Raw genomic sequence first — 17,059 nt, 5'->3', positions numbered from 1 at the left:
AGATAGAGAGTCTCTGACATCTAATTTGGAGAGCTTAGCACCTGACGGCAGGAGATCTGTACGTGGGCATTACTATCTCAAGCAAAGGTGTTCTCGAGAAGAGCTTTTATACAGAGCGCGATTGAGCCTGAAATTGTCTTTCACATGTGGTGGGGTTCAGTGGTAGAATCTCGCCTGCCACGCGGGAGGCCGGGTTCGATTCCCGGCCAATGCAGAACTTTGATTTGCTTTGTAAACTGCCCGTTGGGCCCCTCTCTTGAACAAATGACTGGTCACTATGAAATGCCAGATTTCTGTAAATCATTGTGATTAGAGTATTGCTTGGGGAGCGTACTTTAGAGCAGTGGTTCTCAATCCAGAATCCCGCAGGTTTTAGATGTGTCTCTGCTTCAACACACCTGAGTCAAAATAGAAGTCATTAGCAGGACTCTGGAGAACTGACTGCATACTGAGGAGGTTGTGTTGGATCAGGGACATATCTAAAACCTGCGGAACAGTGGGCCATGAGGCCTGGATTTGAGAACCACTGCTTTAGAGGAGGCTTAACGTGTCTGCGTAGGTTCTCAATAATCTAGGTTGTGGTGGCCTTGAAAAGAAGGCAACGGGGTGTGTCTGTAAGCTGCGGCAGCTTACAATGCGGGCTATCAGCCTCCTACAGTGCAGTCTTCCCGTGCCACGCGTGTGAGATCGAGGTCACACGGCAAGGTCTGCACAAAGGATCGGACCCTGCGCCCCTGTGATGGCAATGCACCAGGCTCATGTGATGAATCGCATGACTAATAGTGATCCTGGCGCAACCCTTGCCATGTGCATCGAACGAGGGTTAAAACCTTATCCTGACCGGGAATCGAACCCGGGCCGTGGCGGTGAAAGCGCCAAATCTGACCACTAGACCACAGGGAGCTGGGACAACAGCCACACTGGTCAAAGGCAGACATCTTACCCATTTTAAGAAACCACAAGAAGCTGAGGTCAGCTGTTTTCTGTGTAGCATCGAAGAACCATCCGTGTTTCGGGCAGGTCGGCCTCGTTGGCGCAGTAGGCAGCGCGTCAGTCTCATAATCTGAAGGTCGTGAGTTCGAGCCTCACACGAGGCATGTTTTTGCTTTATGGTATGTGATGTAGCTTGTCCATCCATTTCTTCCGTTTTACCACTTTGAGGATGAGGGGGAGTTGGAGGAAAAAGAGGGGGAGGGGCAGAGGAGAGCCTATCCCAGCGCTATAGGGCAAGAGGCAGGTTAACCCTGACAGGGCTACCACATATGATAGATATTTGAGACCCTGTATCAAGAAGACTTCATCTTGAACAACAACAGCAAGAAACAAAACAGAGACAAAAAAAAAACTAAGCAAAAAAGAAAGTTAAAAAAAAAAAGGAATTTGCTCCCCATTGGGAAATGGAACCCCGGGCTCCCGCGTGACAGGAAGGGCTACTCACTGGGAGAAGAGATAAAAGGCCTGGCGGGAAACCGCAGCACCGGGTGATGGCCTACATCATACAGTTTTCTCAAGCACTACTGTAGGCTGTTCAAGGAGCTGTGGGGAGTAATCCTCTTAGATGGCAATAGGGTGACCACGGAATTGCAAATTGCCTCTTGTGGAATGGCTTCAGGTAGATGAAAGGCCTGGCGGGAAGCGCTGCACTGGTGATGGCCTACATCATACAGTTTCTCAAGCACTACTGTAGGCTGTCAAGGACCTGTGGGAATAATCCTTAGATGGCAATAGGGTGCCACGAATTGCAAGTTGACTCTTCTGGAACGTGCTGTAGGTAGATGAAAGGCCTGGCGGGAAACCGCAGCACCGGGTGATGGCCTACACATACAGTTTCTCAGAACTACTGTAGGCTGTTCAAGGACCTGTGGGAATAATCCCTTAGATGGCAATAGGGTGCCACGAATTGCAAGTTGCCTCTTCTGGAACGTGCTTCAGGTAGATGAAAGGCCTGGTGGGAAACCGCAGCACGGGTGATGGCCTACATATACAGTTTCTCAAGCACTACTGTAGGCTGTTCAAGGACCTGGGGAATAATCCTCTTAGATGGCAATAGGGTGACCACGGAATTGCAAGTTGCCTCTTCTGGAACGTGCTTCAGGTAGATGAAAGGCCTGGCGGGAACCGCAGCACCGGGATGGCCTACATCATACAGTTTCTCAAGAACTACTGTAGGCTGTTCAAGGACCTGTGGGAATAATCCCTTAGATGGCAATAGGGTGCCACGGAATTGCAAGTTGCCTCTTCTGGAACGTGCTTCAGGTAGATGAAAGGCCTGGCGGGAAACCGCAGCACCGGGTGATGGCCTACACCATACAGTTTCTCAAGCACTACTGTAGGCTGTTCAAGGACCTGTGGGAATAATCCTTAGATGGCAATAGGGTGCCACGGAATTGCAAGTTGCCTCTTCTGGAACGTGCTTCAGGTAGATGAAAGGCCTGGGGGAACCGCAGCACGGGTGATGGCCTACACCATACAGTTTCAAGCACTACTGTAGGCTGTTCAAGGACCTGTTGGGAATAATCCTCTTAGATGGCAATAGGGTGCCACGGAATTGCAAGTTGCCTCTTCTGGAACGTGCTTCAGGTAGATGAAAGGCCTGGTGGGAAACCGCAGCACCGGGTGATGGCCTACATCATACAGTTTCTCAAGCACTACTGTAGGCTGTTCAAGGACCTGTGGGGAGTAATCCTCTTAGATGGCAATAGGGTGACCACGGAATTGCAAATTGCCTCTTGTGGAACGTGCTTCAGGTAGATGAAAGGCCTGGTGGGAAACCGCAGCACTGGGTGATGGCCTACATCATACAGTTTCTCAAGCACTACTGTAGGCTGTTCAAGGAGCTGTGGGGAGTAATCCTCTTAGATGGCAATAGGGTGCACGGAATTGCAAGTTGCCTCTTCTGGAACGTGCTGCAGGTAGATGAAAGGCCTGGCGGGAAACCGCAGCACCGGGTGATGGCCTACATCATACAGTTTCTCAAGAACTACTGTAGGCTGTTCAAGGACCTGTGGTAATAATCCTCTTAGATGGCAATAGGGTGCCACGGAATTGCAAGTTGCCTCTTCTGGAACGTGCTTCAGGTAGATGAAAGGCCTGGCGGGAAACCGCAGCACCGGTGATGGCCTACATCATACAGTTTCTCAAGCACTACTGTAGGCTGTTCAAGGACTCTGTGGGATAATCTTAGATGGCAATAGGGTGACCACGGAATTGCAATTGCCTCTTCTGGAACGTGCTTCAGGTAGATGAAAGGCCTGGCGGGAAACCGCAGCACTGGGTGATGGCCTACATCATACAGTTTCTCAAGCACTACTGTAGGCTGTTCAAGGACCTGTGGGGATAATCTTAGATGGCAATAGGGTGCCACGGAATTGCAAGTTGCCTCTTCTGGAACGTGCTTCAGGTAGATGAAAGGCCTGGGGAAACCGCAGCACGGGTGATGGCCTACATCATACAGTTTCTCAAGAACTACTGTAGGCTGTTCAAGGACCTGTGGGAATAATCTCTTAGATGGCAATAGGGTGACCACGGAATTGCAAGTTGCCTCTTCTGGAACGTGCTTCAGGTAGATGAAAGGCCTGGCGGGAAGCCGCAGCACGGGTGATGGCCTACATCATACAGTTTCTCAAGCACTACTGTAGGCTGTTCAAGGACCTGTGGGGAATAATCCTCTTAGATGGCAATAGGGTGACCACGGAATTGCAAGTTGCCTCTTCTGGAACGTGCTTCAGGTAGATGAAAGGCCTGGCGGGAAGCCGCAGCACCGGGTGATGGCCTAATCATACAGTTTCTCAAGCACTACTGTAGGCTGTTCAATGACCTGTGGGGAATAATCCTCTTAGATGGCAATAGGGTGACCACGGAATTGCAAGTTGCCTCTTCTGGAACGTGCTTCAGGTAGATGAAAGGCCTGGCGGGAAACCGCAGCACCGGGTGATGGCCTACATCATACAGTTTCTCAAGAACTACTGTAGGCTGTTCAAGACCTGTGGGGAATAATCCTCTTAGATGGCAATAGGGTGCCACGGAATTGCAAGTTGCCTCTTCTGGAACGTGCTTCAGGTAGATGAAAGGCCTGCGGGAAACCGCAGCACGGGTGATGGCCTACATCATACAGTTTCTCAAGCACTACTGTAGGCTGTTCAAGGAGCTGTGGGAAGTAATCCTCTTAGATGGCAATAGGGTGACCACGGAATTGCAATTGCCTCTGGAACGTGCTTCAGGTAGATGAAAGGCCTGGCGGGAACCGCAGCACTGGGTGATGGCCTACATCATACAGTTTCTCAAGCACTACTGTAGGCTGTTCAAGGACCTGTGGGGAATAATCCTCTTAGATGGCAATAGGGTGACCACGGAATTGCAAATTGCCTCTTCTGGAACGTGCTGCAGGTATATGAAAGGCCTGGCGGGAAACCGCAGCACCGGGTGATGGCCTACATCATACAGTTTCTCAAGCACTACTGTAGGCTGTTCAAGGACCTGTGGGGAATAATCCTCTTAGATGGCAATAGGGTGACCACGGAATTGCAAGTTGCCTCTTCTGGAACGTGCTTCAGGTAGATGAAAGGCCTGGCGGGAACCGCAGCACCGGGTGATGGCCTACATCATACAGTTTCTCAAGCACTACTGTAGGCTGTTCAATGACCTGTGGGGAATAATCCTCTTAGATGGCAATAGGGTGCCACGGAATTGCAAGTTGCCTCTTCTGGAACGTGCTTCAGGTAGATGAAAGGCCTGGCGGGAAACCGCAGCACGGGTGATGGCCTACATCATACAGTTTCTCAAGCACTACTGTAGGCTGTTCAAGGACCTGTGGGGAATAATCCTCTTAGATGGCAATAGGGTGCCACGGAATTGCAAGTTGCCTCTTCTGGAACGTGCTTCAGGTAGATGAAAGGCCTGGCGGGAAACCGCAGCACCGGGTGATGGCCTACATTACAGTTTCTCAAGCACTACTGTAGGCTGTTCAAGGACCTGTGGGGAATAATCCTCTTAGATGGCAATAGGGTGCCACGGAATTGCAAGTTGCTCTTCTGGAACGTGCTCAGGTAGATGAAAGGCCTGGCGGGAAACCGCAGCACGGGTGATGGCCTACATCATACAGTTTCTCAAGCACTACTGTAGGCTGTTCAAGGACTGTGGGGATAATCCTCTTAGATGGCAATAGGGTGCCACGGAATTGCAAGTTGCCTCTTCTGGAACGTGCTTCAGGTAGATGAAAGGCCTGGCGGGAAACCGCAGCACCGGGTGAGGCCTACATCATACAGTTTCTCAAGCACTACTGTAGGCTGTTCAAGGACCTGTGGGGAATAATCCTCTTAGATGGCAATAGGGTGCCACGGAATTGCAAGTTGCCTCTTCTGGAACGTGCTCAGGTAGATGAAAGGCCTGGGGGAAACCGCAGCACCGGGTGATGGCCTACATCATACAGTTTCTCAAGCACTACTGTAGGCTTTCAAGGACCTGTGGGAATAATCCTCTTAGATGGCAATAGGGTGCCACGGAATTGCAAGTTGCCTCTTCTGGAACGTGCTTCAGGTAGATGAAAGGCCTGGCGGGAAACCGCAGCACTGGGTGATGGCCTACATACAGTTTCTCAAGCACTACTGTAGGCTGTTCAAGGACCTGTGGGGAATAATCCTCTTAGATGGCAATAGGGTGCCACGGAATTGCAAGTTGCCTCTTCTGGAACGTGCTTCAGGTAGATGAAAGGCCTGGGAAAGCAGCACTGGGTGATGGACCTACACATCTAGTTTCTCAAGCACTACTGTAGGCTGTTCAAGGAGCTGTGGGAGTAATCCTCTTAGATGGCAATAGGGTGACGGAATTGCAAGTTGCTCTTCTGGAACGTGCTTCAGGTAGATGAAAGGCCTGGGAAACCGCAGCACTGGGTGATGGCCTACATCATACAGTTTCTCAAGCACTACTGTAGGCTGTTCAAGGACCTGGGGGAATAATCCTCTTAGATGGCAATAGGGTGACCACGGAATTGCAAGTTGCCTCTTCTGGAACGTGCTTCAGGTAGATGAAAGGCCTGGCGGGAAGCCGCAGCACCGGGTGATGGCCTACATCATACAGTTTCTCAAGCACTACTGTAGGCTGTTCAATGACCTGTGGGGAATAATCCTCTTAGATGGCAATAGGGTGACCACGGAATTGCAAGTTGCCTCTTCTGGAACGTGCTTCAGGTAGATGAAAGGCCTGGCGGGAAACCGCAGCACCGGGTGATGGCCTACATCATGCAGTTTCTCAGCACTACTGTAGGCTGTTCAAGGACCTGTGGGGAATAATCCTCTTAGATGGCAAAAGGGTGCCCACGGAATTGCAAGTTGCCTCACATTCCCTGACCGGGAACGAACCCGGGCCGCGGCGGTGAGAGCGCCGAATCCTGACCCTAGACCACCAGGGATGTGCTACAGCTATCTTGAAGGGTGACAGGGGTATATTCAGCCACAGTATCAGTTTTATTCGATTGCGCAATTGCCAGCGGAACCAGGGAATGGGTCTTGACTGTTGTTTGGGCTCATACGCCAAATGAGAGTTCAAAGTGCCCAGGCTTCTTGGAGGCGCTGGCTCAGGATGACCTGGCGACCTGAACGTACAGTGAGGGTGTGCTGGGAAGGCTGTCAGGTGCCCCAGTCGGTGCGATCCTCAGCTCCCACCTCCGGGAGAGCTTGGACAGCATTCCGAGGGAGGCTGAGGACCACTGAGTCCGAATGTTTGCGCACCTCCGTTGCTGAGGCTGCTGCACGGGGCTGCGTTCTGCAAGGTGGTTGGTGCCTGCCGTAGTGGTAATCTCCAAACCAGATGGTGGACACCGGAGGTGAAGGGAGCCACCAGCTGAAGAACGAGTCCTATCGAGCTTGTTTAGAACTGTGACTTTGGAGGCAGCTGACGGGTACCAGCAGACCAAGCGGACCGCAGCTTGGGTAGCCTCGGTGTTCCCCCCGGATAAGCTGGAGGGGTGGCTGGGGCTGGGGAGAGAGAGGTCTGTGTTTCTCTGCTTAGGCTGCTGCCCCTGCGACCTGGCCCCAGATAGGTGGAAGAAAATGGATGCATGGATAACTGAATGTTTTGCTGCATAACTTGCACCTTGTTTCATGGTGCCTCCCCCAGACACTAATCATTTCTTGCAAGACATTTTTCCAGGCGGTTAAGGAGTACTCTGCGTTCGAGGTGGATGACAAGGGCTGATAATTGATTGGCAACAGGTCCCGACCATTGTTTGGACATTGTCTTGAGTTTGTTTGCCAACGAGGTAGGTAGATGAGTTCTGACATCTAATTTGGAGAGCTTAGCACCTGACTGGCAGGAGATCTGTACATGTGGGCATCTTACTATCTCAAGCAAAGGTGTTCTCGAGAGAGCTTTTATACAGTAGCGCGATTTGAGCCTGAAATTGTCTTTCACATGTGCATTGGTGGTTCAGTGGTAGAATTCTCGCCTGCCACGCGGGAGGCCCGGGTTCGATTCCGGCCAATGCATAGGACTCTTCTGCTTTGTAAAACTTGCCCGTTGGGCCCCTCTCTTGAACAAATGACACTTGGTCACTATGAAATGCCAGATTTCTGTAAATCAGTGATAGAGTATTGCTTGGGCGAGCGTACTTTAGAGCAGTGGTTCTCAAATCCAGAATCCCGCAGGTTTTAGATGTGTCTCGCTTCAACACACCTGAGTCAAATATAGAAGTCATTAGCAGGACTCTGGAGAACTTGACTGCATACTGAGGAGGTGTGTTGGATCAGGGACATATCTAAAACCTGCGGAACAGTGGGCCATGAGGCCTGGATTTGAGAACCACTGCTTTAGAGGAGGCTTAACGTGTCTGCGTAGGTTCTCAATAATCTAGGTTGTGGTGGCCTTGAAAGAAGGCAACGGGGTGTGTCTTGTAAGCTGCGGCAGCTTACAATGCGGGCTATCAGCCTCCTACAGTGCAGTCTTCCCGTGCCACGCGTGTGAGCTCTCGAGGTCACACGGCAAGGTCTGCACAAAGGATCGGACCCTGCGCCCCTGTGATGGCAATGACCCAGGCTCATGTGATGAATCGCATGACTAATAGTGATCCTGGCGCAACCCTTGCCATGTGCATCGAACGAGGGTTAAAACCCTTATTCCCTGACCGGGAATCGAACCCGGGCCGTGGCGGTGAAAGCGCCAAATCCTGACCACTAGACCACCAGGGAGCTGGGACACAGCCAACTGGTCAAAGCAGACATCTTACCCATTTTAAGAAACCACAAGAAGCGAGGTCACTTGTTTTCTGTGTAGCATCGAAGACCATCCGTGTTTAGAGGGCAGGTCGGCCTCGTTGGCGCAGTAGGCAGCGCGTCAGTCTCATAATCTGAAGGTCGTGAGTTCGAGCTCACACGAGGCATGTGTTTTGCTTTATGGTATGTGATGTAGCTTGTCCATCCATTTCTTCCGTTTTACCACTTTGAGGATGAGGGGGAGTTGGAGGAAAAAGAGGGGAGGGGCAGAGGAGAGCCTATCCCAGCTCTCATAGGGCAAGAGGCAGGTTACACCCTGGACAGGGCTACCACATATGATGATATTTGAGACCCTGTACAGAAGACTTCATCTTGAACAACAACAGCAAGAAACAAAACAGAGACAAAAACAAACTAAGCAAAAAAAGAAAGTTAAAAAAAAAGAATTTGCTCCCCATTGGGAAATGGAACCCCGGGCTCCCGCGTGACAGGAAGGGCTACTCACTGGGAGAAGAGATAAAAGGCCTGGCGGGAAACCGCAGCACCGGGTGATGGCCTACATCATACAGTTTCTCAAGCACTACTGTAGGCTGTTCAAGGAGCTGTGGGGAGTAATCCTCTTAGATGGCAATAGGGTGACCACGGAATTGCAAATTGCCTCTTGTGGAACGTGCTTCAGGTAGATGAAAGGCCTGGGGGAAGCCGCTGCACTGGGTGATGGCCTACATCATACAGTTTCTCAAGCACTACTGTAGGCTGTTCAAGGACCTGTGGGAATAATCCTTTTAGATGGCAATAGGGTGCCACGGATTGCAAGTTGCCTCTTCTGGAACGTGCTGCAGGTAGATGAAAGGCCTGGCGGGAAACCGCAGCACCGGGTGATGGCCTACACTCATACAGTTTCTCAAGAACTACTGTAGGCTGTTCAGGACCTGTGGGAATAATCCTCTTAGATGGCAATAGGGTGCCACGGAATTGCAAGTTGCCTCTTCTGGAACGTGCTTCAGGTAGAGAAAGGCCTGGTGGGAACCGCAGCACGGGTGAGGCCTACATCATACAGTTTCTCAGCACTACTGTAGGCTGTTCAAGGACCTGTGGGGAATAATCCTCTTTAGATGGCAATAGGGTGAACGGAATTGCAAGTTGCCTCTTCTGGAACGGCTTCAGGTAGATGAAAGGCCTGGCGGGAAACCGCAGCACCGGTGGTGATGGCCTACATCATACAGTTTCTCAAGCACTACTGTAGGCTGTTCAAGGACCTGTGGGAATAATCCTTAGATGGCAATAGGGTGCCACGGAATTGCAAGTTGCCTCTTCTGGAACGTGCTTCAGGTAGATGAAAGGCCTGGTGGGAAACCGCAGCACCGGGTGATGGCCTACATCATACAGTTTCTCAAGCACTACTGTAGGCGGTTCAAGGACCTGTGGGAATAATCTTAGATGGCAATAGGGTGACCACGGAATTGCAAGTTGCCTCTTCTGGAACGTGCTTCAGTAGATGAAAGGCCTGGCGGGAAACCGCAGCACGGGTGATGGCCTCCATCATACAGTTTCTCAAGAACTACTGTAGGCTGTTCAAGGACCTGTGGGAATAATCCTCTTAGATGGAATAGGGGGCACGGAATTGCAAGTTGCCTCTTGGAACGTGCTTAGTAGATGAAAGGCCTGGGGGAAACCGCAGCACCGGTGATGGCCTCATCATACAGTTTCTCAAGCACTACTGTAGGCTGTTCAAGAGCTGTGGGGAAGTAATCCTTAGATGGCAATAGGGTGACCACGGAATTGCAAATTGCCTCTTGTGGAACGTGCTTCAGGTAGATGAAAGGCCTGGGGAAACCGCAGCCTGGGTGATGGCCTACATCATACAGTTTCTCAAGCACTACTGTAGGCTGTTCAGGAGCCTGGGGTATAATCCTCTTAGATGGCAATAGGTGACCACGAATTGCAAGTTGACTCTTCTGGAACGTGCTTCAGGTAGATGAAAGGCCTGCGGAAAGCAGCAACGTGGTGATGGCCTACACTACAGTTTCTCAAGAACTACTGTAGGCTTCCAAGGACCTGTTGGGAATATCCTCTTAGATGGCAATAGGGTGCCACGGAATTGCAAGTTGCCTCTTCTGGAACGTGCTTCAGGTAGATGAAAGGCCTGGTGGGAAACCGCAGCACCGGGTGATGCCTACACATACCAGTTTCTCAAGCACTACTGTAGGCTTTCAAGGAGCTGTGGGGAGTAATCCTCTTAGATGGCAATAGGGTGACCACGGAATTGCAATTGCCTCTTTGGAACATGCTTCAGGTAGATGAAGGCCTGGCGGGAAACGCTGCACTGGTGATGGCCTACATCATACAGTTTCTCAAGCACTACTGTAGGCTGTTCAAGGACCTGTGGGGAATAATCCGCTTAGATGGCAATAGCGGTGCCACGGAATTGCAAGTTGCCTCTTCTGGAACGCGCTTCAGTTAGATGAAAGGCCTGGTGGGGAAACCGCAGCACTGGGTGATGGCCTACATCATACAGTTTCTCAAGTACTACTGTAGGCTGTTCAGGAGCTGTGGGGAGTAATCCTCTTAGATGGCAATAGGGTGACCACGGAATTGCAGATTTACCTCGTGTGGAACGTGCTTCAGGTAGATGAAAGGCCTGGCGGGAGCCGCTGCATGCCTGGGGATGGCCTACATCATACGTTCTCAAGCACTACTGTAGGCTGTTTCAAGGACCTGTGGGAATAATCCTCTTAGATGGCAATAGGGTGACCACGGAATGCAAGTGCCTCTTCGGAACGTGCTTCAGGTAGATGAAGGCCTGGCGGGGAAGCCGCAGCACCGGGTGATGGCCTACATCATACGTTTCTCAAGCACTACTGTAGGCTGTTCAATGACCTTGTGGGAGATAATCCTCTTTGATGGCAATAGGGTGACCACGGAATTGCAAGTTGCCTCTTCTGAACGTGCTTCAGGTAGATGAAGGCCGGCGGAAAACGCAAGCACCGGGTGATGGCCTACATCATACCGTTTCTCAAGAACTACTGTAGGCTGGTTCAAGCACCTGTGGGATAATCGCTTTAGATGGCAATACGGTGCCACGGAATTGCAAGGTTGCCTCTCTGGAACGTGCTTCAGGTAGATGAAAGGCCTGGTGGGAAACCGCAGCACTGGGTGATGGCCTACATCGTACAGTTTCTCAAGCACTACTGTAGGCTGTTCAAGGAGCTGTGGGGAGTAATCCTCTTAGATGGCAATAGGGTGACCACGGAATTGCAATTTGCCTCTTGTGAACGTGCTTCAGGTAGATGAAAGGCCTGGCGGGAAGCCGCTGCACTGGGTGATGGCCTACATCATACAGTTCTCAAGCACTACTGTAGGCTGTTCAAGGACCTGTGGCGAATAATCCTCTTAGATGGCAAAAGGGTGACCATGGAATTGCCAGTTGCCTCTTCTGGAACGTGCTTCAGGTAGATGAAAGGCCTGGCGGGAAACCACTAGCACCGGGTGATGGCCTACATCATACAGTTTCTCAAGCACTACTGTAGGCTGTTCAAGGACCTTGGGGAATAATCCTCTTAGATGGCAATAGGGTGACCACGGAATTGGCAAGTTGCCTCTTCTGGAACGTGCTTCAGGTAGATGAAAGGCCTGGCGGGAAGCCGCAGCACCGGGTGATGGCCTACACCATACTTTTCTCAAGAACTACTGTAGCTGTTCAATGACCTGTGGGGAATAATCCTTTTAGATGGCAATAGGGTGCACGGAATTGCAAGTTGCCTCTGCTGAACGTGGCTGTAGGTATATGAAAAGGTCCTGGCGGGAAACCGCAGCAGCCGGGTGATGGCCTACATCATACAGTTTCTCAGCACTACTGTAGGCTGTTCAAGGAGTCTGTGGGAGTAATCCCTCTTAGATGGCAATAGGGTGCCACGAAAATTGCAAGTTGACCTCTCTGAACGTGCTTCAGGTAGATGAAAGGGCCGGGCGGGAACCGCAGCACCGGGTGAATGGCCTACACCATACAGTTTCTCAAGAACTAACTGTAGGCTGGTCAAGGACCTGTTGGGAAAATCCTCTTAGATGGCAATAGGGTGCACGGAATTGCAAGTTGCCTCTTCTGGAACGTGCTTCGGTAGATGAAAGGCCTTGTGGGAAACCGCAGCACCGGGTGATGGCCTACATCATACAGTTTCTCAAGCACTACTGTAGGCTATTCAAGGACCTGTGGGGAGTAATCCTCTTAGATGGCAATAGGGTGACCACGGAATTGCAAATTGCCTCTTGTGGAACATGCTTCAGGTAGATGAAAGGCCTGGCGGGAAACCGCTGCACTGGGTGATGGCCTACATCATACAGTTTCTCAAGCACTACTGTAGGCTGTTCAAGGACCTGTGGGGAATAATCCGCTTAGATGGCAATTGCGGTGGCCACGGAATTGCAAGTTGCCTCTTCTGGAACGCGCTTCAGGTAGATAAAGGCCTGGTGGGAAACCGCAGCACTGGTTGAGGGCCTACATCATACAGTTTCTCAAGTACTACTGTAGGCTGTTCAAGGAGCTGTGGGGAATAATCCTCTTAGATGGCAATAGGGTGACCACGGATTGCAATTTGGCCTCTTGTGGAACGTGCTTCAGGTAGATGAAAGGCCTGGCGGGAAGCCGCTGCACTGGGTGATGGCCTACATCATACAGTTTCTCAAGCAACTACTGTAGGCTGTTCAAGGACCTGTGGGGAATAATCCTCTTAGATGGCAAAGGGTGACCACGGAATTGCAAGTTGCCTCTTCTGGAACGGCTTCCGGTAGGATGAAAGGCCTGCGGGAAGCCGCAGCACCGGGTGATGGCCTACATCATACAGTTTCTCAAGCACTACGTAGGCTGTTCAATGACTGTGGTGAATAATCCTCTTAGATCGCATAGGGTGACCACGGAAGTGCAATGTTGCCTCTTCTGGAACGTGCTTCAGGTAGATTGAAAGGCCTGCGGGAAACCGCAAGCACCGGGTGATGGCCTACATCATGCGTTTCTCAGCACTACTGTAGGCTGTTCAAGGACCTGTGGGGAATAATCCTCTTATATGGCAAAAGGGTGCCCACTAATTGCAAGTTGCCTCACATCCTGACCGGGAATCGAACCCGGCTGCGGCGGTGAGAGCGCCGAATCCTGACCACTAGACCACAGGGAGCTGTGCTACAGCTATCTTGAAGGGTGACACAGGGGTATATTCAGCCACAGTATCAGTTTTATTCGATTGCGCAATTGCCAGCGGAACCAGGGGAATGGGTCTTGACTGTTGTTTGGGCTCATACGCCAAATGAGAGTTCAAAGTGCCCAGGCTTCTTGGAGGCGCTGGCTCAGGATGACCTGGCGCACCTGAACGTACAGTGAGGTGTGCTGGAAGGCTGTCAGGTGCCCCAGTCGGTGCGATCCTCAGCTCCCACCTCCGGGAGAGCTTGGACAGCATTCCGAGGGAGGCTGAGGACACTGAGTCCGAATGTTTGCGCACCTCCGTTGCTGAGGCTGCTGCACGGGGGGCTGCGTTCTGCAAGGTGGTGGTGCCTGCCGTAGTGGTAATCTCCAAACCAGATGGTGGACACCGGAGGTGAAGGAGCCACCAAGCTGAAGAACGAGTCCTATCGAGCTGTTTAGAACTGTGGGATTTGGAGGCAGCTGACGGGTACCAGCAGACCAAGCGGACCGCAGCTTGGGTAGCCTCGGTGTTCCCCCCGATAAGCTGGAGGAGGTGGCTGGGGCTGGGGAGAGAGAGGTCTGTGTTTCTCTGCTTAGGCTGCTGCCCCTGCGACCTGGCCCCAGATAGGTGGAAGAAAAATGGATGCATGGATAAACTGAATGTTTTGCTGCATAACTTGCACCTTGTTTCATGGTGCCTCCCCCAGACACTAATCATTCTGCAAGACACTTTTTCCAAGGCGGTTAAGGAGTACTCTGCGTTCGAGGTGGATGACCAAGGGCTGATAATTGATTGGCAACAGGTCCCGACCTGATTGTTTGGACATTGTCTTGAGTTTGTTTGCCAACGAGGTAGGTAGATGAGTCTCTGACATCTAATTGGGAGAGCTTAGCACCTGACTGGCAGGAGATCTGTACATGTGGGCATCTTACCTATCTCAAGCAAAGGTGTTCTCGAGAAGAGCTTTTATACAGTAGCGCGATTTGAGCCTGAATTGTCTTTCACATGTGCGTTGGTGGTTCAGTGGTAGAATTCTCGCTGCCACGCGGGAGGCCCGGGTTCGATTCCCGGCCAATGCATAGGACTCTTCCTGCTTTGTAAAACTTGCCCGTTGGGCCCCTCTCTTGAACAAATGACACTTGGTCACTATGAAATGCCAGATTTCTGTAAATCATGTGATAGAGTATTGCTTGGGCGAGCGTACTTTAGAGCAGTGGTTCTCAAATCCAGAATCCCGCAGGTTTTAGATGTGTCTCTGCTTCAACACACCTGAGTCAAATATAGAAGTCATTAGCAGGACTCTGGACGAACTTGACTGCATACTGAGGAGGTGTGTTGGATCAGGGACATATCTAAAACCTGCGGAACAGTGGGCCATGAGGCCTGGATTTGAGAACCACTGCTTAGAGGAGGCTTCACGTGTCTGCGTAGGTTCTCAATAATCTAGGTTGTGGTGGCCTTGAAAAGAAGGCAATTGGGGTGTGTCTTGTAAGCTGGCGGCAGCTTACAATGCGGGCTATCAGCCTCCTACAGTGCAGTCTTCCCGTGCCACGCGTGTGAGCTCTCGAGGTCACCGGCAAGGTCTGCACAAAGGATCGGACCCTGCGCCCCTGTGTGATGGCACTGACCCAGGCAGGCCTTTGTTCACGCTTTGGCTCATGTGATGAATCGCATGACTATAGTGATCCTGGCGCAACCCTTGCCATGTGCATCGAACGAGGGTTAAAACCCTTGTTCCCTGACCGGGAATCGAACCCGGGCCGTGGCGGTGAAAGCGCCAAATCCTGACCACTAGACCACCAGGGAGCTGGGACAACAGCCACACTGGTCAAAGGCAGACATCTTACCCATTTTAAGAACCACAAGAGCTGAGGTCAGCTTGTTTTCTGTGTAGCATCGAAGAACCATCGTGTTTAGAGGGCAGGTCGGCCTCGTTGGCGCAGTAGGCAGCGCGTCAGTCTCATAATCTGAAGGTCGTGAGTTCGAGCCTCACACGAGGCATGTGTTTGCTTATGGTATGTGATGTAGCTTGTCCATCCATTTTCTTCCGTTTAACCACTTTGAGGATGAGGGGGAGTTGGAGGAAAAAGAGGGGGAGGGGCAGAGGAGAGCCTATCCCAGCTCTCATAGGGCAAGAGGCAGGTTACACCCTGGACAGGGCTACCACATATGATAGATATTTGAGACCCTGTATCAAGAAGACTTCATCTGAACAACAACAGCAAGAAACAAAACAGAGACAAAAACAATCTAAGCAAAAAAAGAAAGTTAAAAAAAAAAGGAATTTGCTCCCCATTGGGAAATGGAACCCCCGGGCTCCCGCGTGACAGGAAGGGCTACTCACTGGGAGAAGAGATAAAAGGCCTGGCGGGAAACCGCAGCACCGGGTGATGGCCTACATCATACAGTTTCTCAAGCACTACTGTAGGCTGTTCAAGGACCTGTGGGGAATAATCCTCTTAGATGGCAATAGGGTGACCACGGAATTGCAAGTTGCCTCTTCTGAACGTGCTTCAGGTAGATGAAAGGCCTGGCGGGAAACCGCAGCACCGGGTGATGGCCTACATCATGCAGTTTCTCAAGCACTACTGTAGGCTGTTCAAGGACCTGTGGGAATAATCCTCTTAGATGGCAAAAGGGTGCCCACGGAATTGCAAGTTGCCTCACATTCCCTGACCGGGAATCGAACCCGGGCCGCGGCGGTGAAGCGCCGAATCCTGACCACTAGACCACCAGGGAGCTGTGCTACAGCTATCTTGAAGGGTGACACAGGGGTATATTCAGCCACAGTATCAGTTTTATTCGATTGCGCAATTTGCCAGCGGAACCAGGGAATGGGTCTTGACTGTTGTTTGGGCTCATACGCCAAATGAGAGTTCAAAGTGCCCAGGCTCTTGGAGGCGCTGGCTCAGGATGACCTGGCGCACCTGAACGTACAGTGAGGGTGTGCTGGGAAGGCCTGTCAGGTGCCCCAGTCGGTGCGATCCTCAGCTCCACCTCCGGGAGAGCTTGGACAGCATTCCGAGGGAGGCTGAGGACACTGAGTCCGAATGTTTGCGCACCTCCGTTGCTGAGGCTGCTGCACGGGGCTGCGTTCTGCAAGGTGGTTGGTGCCTGCCGTAGTGGTAATCTCCAAACCAGATGGTGGACACCGGAGGTGAAGGGAGCCACCAAGCTGAAGAACGAGTCCAATCGAGCTTGTTTAGAACTGTGGACCTTTGGAGGCAGCTGACGGGTACCAGCAGACCAAGCGGACCGCAGCTTGGGTAGCCTCGGTGTTCCCCCCCGGATAAGCTGGAGGAGGTGGCTGGGGCTGGGAGAGAGAGGTCTGTGTTTCTCTGCTTAGGCTGCTGCCCCTGCGACCTGGCCCCAGATAGGTGGAAGAAAATGGATGCATGGATAAACTGAATGTTTTGCTGCATAACTTGGCACCTTGTTTCATGGTGCCTCCCCCAGACACTAATCATTTCTTGCAAGACACTTTTTCCAGGCGGTTAAGGAAGTACTCTGCGTTCGAGGTGGATGACCAAGGGCTGATAATTGATTGGCAACAGGTCCCGACCTGATTGTTTGGACATTGTCTTGAGTTTGTTTGCCAACGAGGTAGGTAGATGAGTCTCTGACATCTAATTTGGAGAGCTTAGCACCTGACTGGCAGGAGATCTGTACATGTGGGCATCT

At 51.6% G+C, this 17,059-nt stretch overlaps 5 non-coding genes across 5 annotated transcripts; 3 read left to right on the top strand and 2 right to left on the bottom strand.

Annotated features, from left to right (window-relative positions):
* Nucleotides 1–1,024: 1,024 nt before the first annotated feature.
* Nucleotides 1,025–1,097, top strand: trnam-cau (transfer RNA methionine (anticodon CAU)). Its single transcript has one exon. It is a non-coding gene; the product is annotated as a tRNA-Met (tRNA).
* A 6,314-nt stretch (nt 1,098–7,411) lies between these two features.
* Nucleotides 7,412–7,481, top strand: trnag-gcc (transfer RNA glycine (anticodon GCC)). Its single transcript has one exon. It is a non-coding gene; the product is annotated as a tRNA-Gly (tRNA).
* Nucleotides 7,482–8,108: 627 nt separating this feature from the next.
* On the bottom strand, nt 8,109–8,180 carry trnae-uuc (transfer RNA glutamic acid (anticodon UUC)). The gene has a single exon. It is a non-coding gene; the product is annotated as a tRNA-Glu (tRNA).
* A 6,932-nt stretch (nt 8,181–15,112) lies between these two features.
* On the bottom strand, nt 15,113–15,184 carry trnae-uuc (transfer RNA glutamic acid (anticodon UUC)). The gene has a single exon. It is a non-coding gene; the product is annotated as a tRNA-Glu (tRNA).
* A 122-nt stretch (nt 15,185–15,306) lies between these two features.
* trnam-cau (transfer RNA methionine (anticodon CAU)) lies at nt 15,307–15,379 on the top strand. Its single transcript has one exon. It is a non-coding gene; the product is annotated as a tRNA-Met (tRNA).
* The last annotated feature ends 1,680 nt before the right edge of the window (nt 15,380–17,059 follow it).

Source organism: Archocentrus centrarchus, unplaced genomic scaffold, assembly GCF_007364275.1.
Source record: "Archocentrus centrarchus isolate MPI-CPG fArcCen1 unplaced genomic scaffold, fArcCen1 scaffold_171_ctg1, whole genome shotgun sequence".
Classification (NCBI taxonomy): Eukaryota; Metazoa; Chordata; class Actinopteri; order Cichliformes; family Cichlidae; genus Archocentrus; species Archocentrus centrarchus.
This window is presented reverse-complemented; position numbering and strand designations above follow the sequence as displayed.